Source organism: Triticum aestivum, chromosome 1A (assembly GCF_018294505.1).
Source record: "Triticum aestivum cultivar Chinese Spring chromosome 1A, IWGSC CS RefSeq v2.1, whole genome shotgun sequence".
Taxonomy (NCBI): Eukaryota; Viridiplantae; Streptophyta; class Magnoliopsida; order Poales; family Poaceae; genus Triticum; species Triticum aestivum.
The window spans coordinates 20,007,776-20,014,264 of record NC_057794.1 but is presented as its reverse complement, the minus strand read 5'-3'; the positions used below and the strand labels follow the sequence as shown (position 1 = coordinate 20,014,264).

The window sequence follows — 6,489 nt, the reverse complement described above, 5'->3', positions numbered from 1 at the left end:
TGATACTAATTTAATGTTATAAATGCTGCTACTTTCCCTATAAAGTTGGTCAAAATTTTAAAACTTTGACTTAAGACAAAAGCTAGAAGTACACTTATTCATGGACGAAAGGAGTAAGTTTCAGATTCAAGGAATCTCATCGCCAAACTGTCGGGACGCCGATGGTTCGTAATTCTCATGTAGGTAGTGACTCCGTGGGGTACAAGCACCTTGTCCGGTTGTATTAATTGGGCCAGCTCGCAACTGTGCGAGGTGATATAGTAAATGCTCAGAATAGACATGCAGAACGAGTCAGATTATAGAGAGCGTTCCCTATCGTGTGTTCCATTTGGAGGAAGCGTGGATGTTTTCCTGCGGTGAAGATGTGCGATGATGATTTTTTGTATAGGTTTCACTATCGGCGAAGGATGGATGGTTCATGGCAATTTGTCGGGACTTCGTGTTTCTCGGAAGTACACTTATAATATTTCCTCCGTTCGAGTTTATTAGGCCTCCCAACCAAAACTCACGTACCAAGGCACATTGAGTAATGGGCAGTAATTTCCTGGACTAAGTGCTCTTTCGTTTCCAATGCATGATTTACTAGCCAAAATATTCCCATGCAGCCCCACACGCCCCTGCATGGGGCATGCATGTCCAATCAAAGGAGAATTAGCAGCCCATGCACTGGATGGGTAGCCGGGCGTTATTGCTAGGGGTACTAGTATGCCTATTTAAGGCATCTTCAATAGATTGTATGTTAGTTTTGTTGATAAAATGTTCATGTCATCAACCAATAAGCTATCATACATCTATTTCAATGGATTGTATGCAAGCTATCCAATAGATGGTGAAAAAATAAATGTGGTTGCTCTCTACTTCATCTTGGAGCTTGTGCAAAGGTTGTTGGTTAATCTACATACAACTTTGCTCTCTTTCCACATTTAATACATCCACATCATCACTATGTTCTATGTGGCAAATTTACCAATACCTATCTTACAACTGTTGGAGACGCCCTTAACAGCTCACGAGCTCTTGGCCTACGGCTGGAAATCATTGCGCTTCGGAAGATGAACCAAAAAGCTGAATAGACCGGGGAAGGAACCAACCGTTTTCTCTCTTGGCAACCTGATCGAGGCAGAGAGGCCTAATACAAACGGACGCGCTCCCTCCTCCGAGGGGCCTAATAAACCCGGACGGAGGGAGTAGTACACTACTTCAGTGCTTCTTAATCAGAATCGTTTTCATGCCGACTGTCCCAGTTTGATCTGATTTGGTTACCTGTGGTACTATTTACTTGTTGTTTATTTCTTTGGATGCCGAGTATGTACGTGTACATGAGATTAGGGAAAATCTATTAAGCATGTGGACACGAATCAATTAACCATGTGCACACGTAGGGTATTGCTTTTTTAGAGCATCTCTAACGGCAACTCGCAAAAAACCACCGGCATCCGTCTGCAAACAGCAGGATCAGTATGCGGACATGGACCATTCAACGTTAGCCACATACATTTGAAACTATTTTTCAATAAACCGGATGAAATTCATCCAAACACGGGCAAATTTCGTACAAACATGAAGGATTTCATACAAACACGACGGATTTAACTACATTTCAAACATTTTATAAAAAGACCCGCCCCTAAACCTATCCTACGGCGACAGCGCCTGGCGTCCAAGCCCATGTCATTCTCCTTCCGCCGTCTCCATGAGCACCAGCGATAAGACTGATGAAGTGAAGGTGCTGTAACAAGGGAGACAGATCGGCCCACATAGGACAAAAGGCTCCGCCGCCTCCCGTGGCCTACTCGTCCTCGGAGGAGTCCGCGACCTGTCCGTCGTCAGTGGACGTGAGATCCACGATGGAAATGGTGGGGTCGGCCGTCTTCGTCCCACCTAGCTGGCTGATGGTTCATCGACAGCGTGTAGGAGGCGCAGCTGGCATTGTTCTCCTCCGCGATCGCCTGAAGCTGCACCTCCGTGGAGGCCGCTTCCTGGCGAGCGGCGGCTTAAGCGTGGACGGCATCATAGATGGCATGTTGCTCCACCACGAAGTTGGGGTTCGCCGCGGCCTCCTTGCTTGCGCGGTTGCCGTAGATCTGGCCCTCTGCCAGCCGGTGCTGCACCAGGAGGAACAGGTTGTACACCGCTGTTCCTCCGGCGCCTGGTGGAACGCTGACAAAGGTGCCGGCGCAGGCTGCACCTCTGCCGTGGTGGCGTTGCACTGCGCATGCATCTTCTCCATGGTGAAGCCGGCGTGCACAGGAGACGCGGGAGCCGGGGCAGAGTTATCGGAGGCCGTCTCCATCGTGGTGTCGTCCTCATCGTCTGAGACATCAGGCGAGCTGGCCGGCAAGCCGGCCTCGATCCGCCTCGCATGAAGGCTATGCCAGGCGGCCGCAAGGGTGGCCACCGCGTGCTTCATCTCCGGCGACATACTGTCCCCCAGTGCTTTCCCGCTGGCGGTCAGGGCGGATGCAGTGCAAGGGAGAAGGATGTGGAGGGGCTGGTGTTGTGGTGTGGTGTTAGCCGGGTGTGGCCGCCTTTATATAGAGCATTCCGGTGACGCCAGGCATCCGGGTGCGTCAATGCACGGCGTCGGAGTGGGTTTCTCGGCCGACGAGCCTTCTTAATGGTGGTAGACGGATGGACAACGACATAGAACGGGCGTGGTAGATATCCGTCGTGTCCCGTCTAGTCACGTGTCTCCGGCATTGAACATGCGCGGACACCGGAGACGCATCACGTGTGGCGCCCTCGGCCGGCGCGCCGCTTTAATGGTGGAGGCAGCAAGAGGTCGCGTCCTAGCGTCGGGCGGAAGCGCGCGGGAGGGGGGTGAGGTTATTTGGTGTGCCAGGGCTGTCAGAAAACGGGCATGGGATTGGTCCGGACTCCCGCAAACTTTCCCACATTTGTCTCCGGTTTACGAAAGAAATCGCATCCGGACCGCCCTATGGACTGATACAAGTCGGTGTTGGATGGCTTTCGCTGCCCGAACAGCCCGATCTAGACGGCTGCACGGGGTTTACAGGTCTGCCTTGAAGATGCCCTAGTCTCTCCCTAATAATAAAGCACGGGTTGGGTCTCCGGGTTCACCGTCGTGCACTTTTGTAAAGAAACCCCTGTTGATTTCGGTATTGTACGCGCAGTCCTCACAATAAGTTAACACGAACCGGTACGCCAGAGATAAGGAAAGAAAATCAGCCCCCTCTCCCCGCACGCCCTGCCTCCCAATCCCATCTCCAACCCCTGCCACGCCCCTCACCGCGCGCCGCCGTGCGCCACCATCGGCCACCACGCCGGCGCGCCTACCCCTCCCCGACCGGCTACACGCAGATGATGCTTGAGCGCACCTTCTGGCTCGGTTCAATGCGGCGGCTCGAGCGGTTGGGGTGGCACAGCAGCTCGATGCAGAATAGACGGTGGTGGCTAGAGCTTGCAGGGGCGGATCCGTGCATGGCAGGGGTTGGGGAGGCTGATCCGAAAGCGGGCGGCGAGGCGGGGGTCGCCGGTGGCGACGAGGAAAGCCGGAGTGAGGGATCCGGCGACCTAGGCAGGAGCTTGCCGGAGCTAGGCGACGGCAGACGGGCGCGTGAGACGGAGGGATCCGGCGTGGCAACACGAATTCCTTGCAGGTAGATAGCTCCAAGCCATGCCGGCTCTTCAGTTTTCCCTGGTGGAAAAGAGAGAAAGAGGAGGATTCAGGGAGGAGGAGAGGTAGGGAGAAGAAGGTGCGGGTGCGAGCTTGGGGAAGAGGGAGCAGAACGTCAAGTGAGAGACTAGGAGGATCAGGGATTCTTCTTAGCCAGCATGGTAAGTTGGAGAGGCTGCTTAGGGAACATGTGCGTACATCCTTGCTCCTTTTCTTCTTTCAGTTGTATGTACTTTCCAGCAGGCGTGTACATCCTTGCTCCTTCTCTTCTTTTGATTTTAGGTACTCTCCAGTATTCAATGTGCATGTAGAATCGTAGAGAATCAGCTAGATATTTTACTACTGTAAGGTGTGGAGTACTGAGAGCCGGCATTTATATTGCTGCAAATGCAGTATATGATTTATGCAGCAGAGAGGAGGCTGCAAGGGGAGAGGAACGGTGCATTGAGGTTGAGGTACACAGGACACATCGGGACCCGGGAGCTCGAGAAGAGGCTCGATCGATCTTGACAAGAACTGACTATATATAGGTTCGATTCAATCTTCTTGTAGCTCCAGTGTTGAATATTCTTGGTTAACTTCTTGTTAGTTGTGTTCCTCCGCTTTTACGGCCATTACAGTCTTCCTTTTGCATTACTAAAATTTATCGAATGTGGGACGCCATCTTTCTACGCCATCAAAAAATTAAAATCAATTAATTTGCAAGAACATTGGTTGGTAAGGAACTTTCCAAAATACTTTGCACATATAGCAAGATATATATTTCTGCAACCTTACAGACGACGGATCCAAAATAAAAATCAATTAATGCGCATACAGGAAACTATAAGTATATCTGTAAGCTAACAGCCAATGGACCCAAAATTATAAAAACATATTTCTCCAAACGAACTCAGTACTCCGTTGTTATATGTTCTTTTCATGCACATAGTTTTTTTAGTTACTGCCGCATGAGCTCCTCTACTAAGAATTAAGAGGCTTAAGAAATACCTTTGGCTAAGCCAGGATGTTTCTGTATACTGGGAATGTTTAGCCGTGCCATGAAGGCAGGCTACACGCACTAAAGGCCTCCGCTTAGGATCCAACCAACTCCCATGGTGTGGGTACAGGACAGCTAAAACCGTCCGGAAAGAAAGCAGGGTCCCTCTCAGGCATGAAGGCATCATACTACTACAAATAACATAACATTCAGGGGAATGTATGGCTGGGATCAAAACGTCTGAGAACGAGGAGGACATGCAGAGTTCAAGTTAAACACAGAATTTAAATGTGAAATAAAATAGTAACAATGCTGATCAGAAAATGTCCTGGTACTACGGATATGCATGATTGATCAGAACTAGAGGCAAATTAAATTAACCGACGGATCAGAACTAGGCCTTTTTATGTTTTTTCTTTTTCCAAAAGCAGAGAAGACAAAGAATCTCATCTCCAAAGTGTTCAGTGCAGAGAAGATGAACCATGCAAAAACTCAGGCTGGACCACCGTGGCTTCACTGCTGGCAGAACAGTAGAGGGCTTGGCTGCTACCAGGGTGATCCAAATGGAGCGTGTTTGTGGCCTCTTGCACTACATGATTAATGGTAGCTTCTATTACATGACATGATTTTTGCAGCTGACATGTTTCATGCGAGAGGACATAAATTTGCATCCTATTTTTCTGTCCAATTGGTTCCAAATCACAAATGTTTGTGCTATCAGTGACAATTTGATGGAAAAGACGAGTCATATATACAGCCAATGAAAGCTTTCACATCAGCCGTTGCTCTTGATTGTCTTTGCAAGTCCATAGATATAACTTTTATGATTTTCCTTTACTCATAGTAAGTACTGAATATTTTGTGCTTCAACCCTTTAGGTGTTAATTTCTGTGATGCAGCTAGCAAAGTTGGCAATAGGTACAGTATAACCATCATGATCTGCACAGGGATATCACCTAGGTGCATAAATCATAATCATTCAGTTTTTATTTGGCAAGCTGGAGCTACCCAGAACTTTCGATTTTGGTGCCAAGATGGATGGATTGAACCGGGTGACCCACTGTCAGGTATTATTGTTCAGCTAGAAAATATATATATGTACACTGAGATTTCAAATATATAACAGCACTGATACAACGTAAGGTTTCCCTTGCTATCGTACATGTTTTCATTACTATCATAACCTTTTTAGATCAAGCATGTCATGCATTACATTTCATTATGTATGTTGCAACTTCAACACCACAATGCCTCTGTATGTAACATCTGTATGCTGATTGTTTTTTGGAATTGAATTATGTATTCAAAGCTATTGTTCAGCATATACATCGTTTGAAAATCATACAAGGGGCAAAATTTATATGTACCCTTCTGTTTTAATATATGGCTATAAATGGATTAACTGAGCCAAAGGCAGTGCCTTTTCATACGAATATATGTGTACGACATCTTCAGATAATCATATATGTTTGCCGGCAGAATATATGTGCATTGAACTACAAATAAATTTATTTGTGGGACTTGATGCCGGATATATACAGATTGCATGTTCTCTTAGGGCATCTGCAATTGATGGACGCCAGGATTTATTTCCCGATAGACCGGCAGTTGCGTTAGTTGCTCCGAGTGTGCCCGGTACCAATAGATGCATTGAGCGCTTTCTCTTTTCCTGGGCACGCGAGTAAAGAAACGGGTAGCCGGGCCTACGTATTTAGAGCCGCTGATAAGCGCCTAGCATTGAATGAGAAGGCGCTTACTTTTTTCTTAATTTTTTGATGTTTAACTTTTTACTCTTAAGTGCCTACACAAGAGTCTAGCATTGCAGATGTCCTTAAGCTATAGGCTATCGTAATGATTTTACCAATCACAAATA

The 6,489-nt window shown here is 47.7% G+C and overlaps 1 long non-coding RNA gene across 1 annotated transcript; it reads left to right on the top strand.

Annotated features, from left to right (window-relative positions):
- The first annotated feature begins 3,767 nt into the window (after positions 1-3,767).
- Positions 3,768-5,124, top strand: LOC123075422 (uncharacterized). The gene is made up of 3 exons (XR_006436142.1): positions 3,768-3,798; positions 4,031-4,167; positions 5,082-5,124. It is a non-coding gene; the product is annotated as an uncharacterized lncRNA (long non-coding RNA).
- The last annotated feature ends 1,365 nt before the right edge of the window (positions 5,125-6,489 follow it).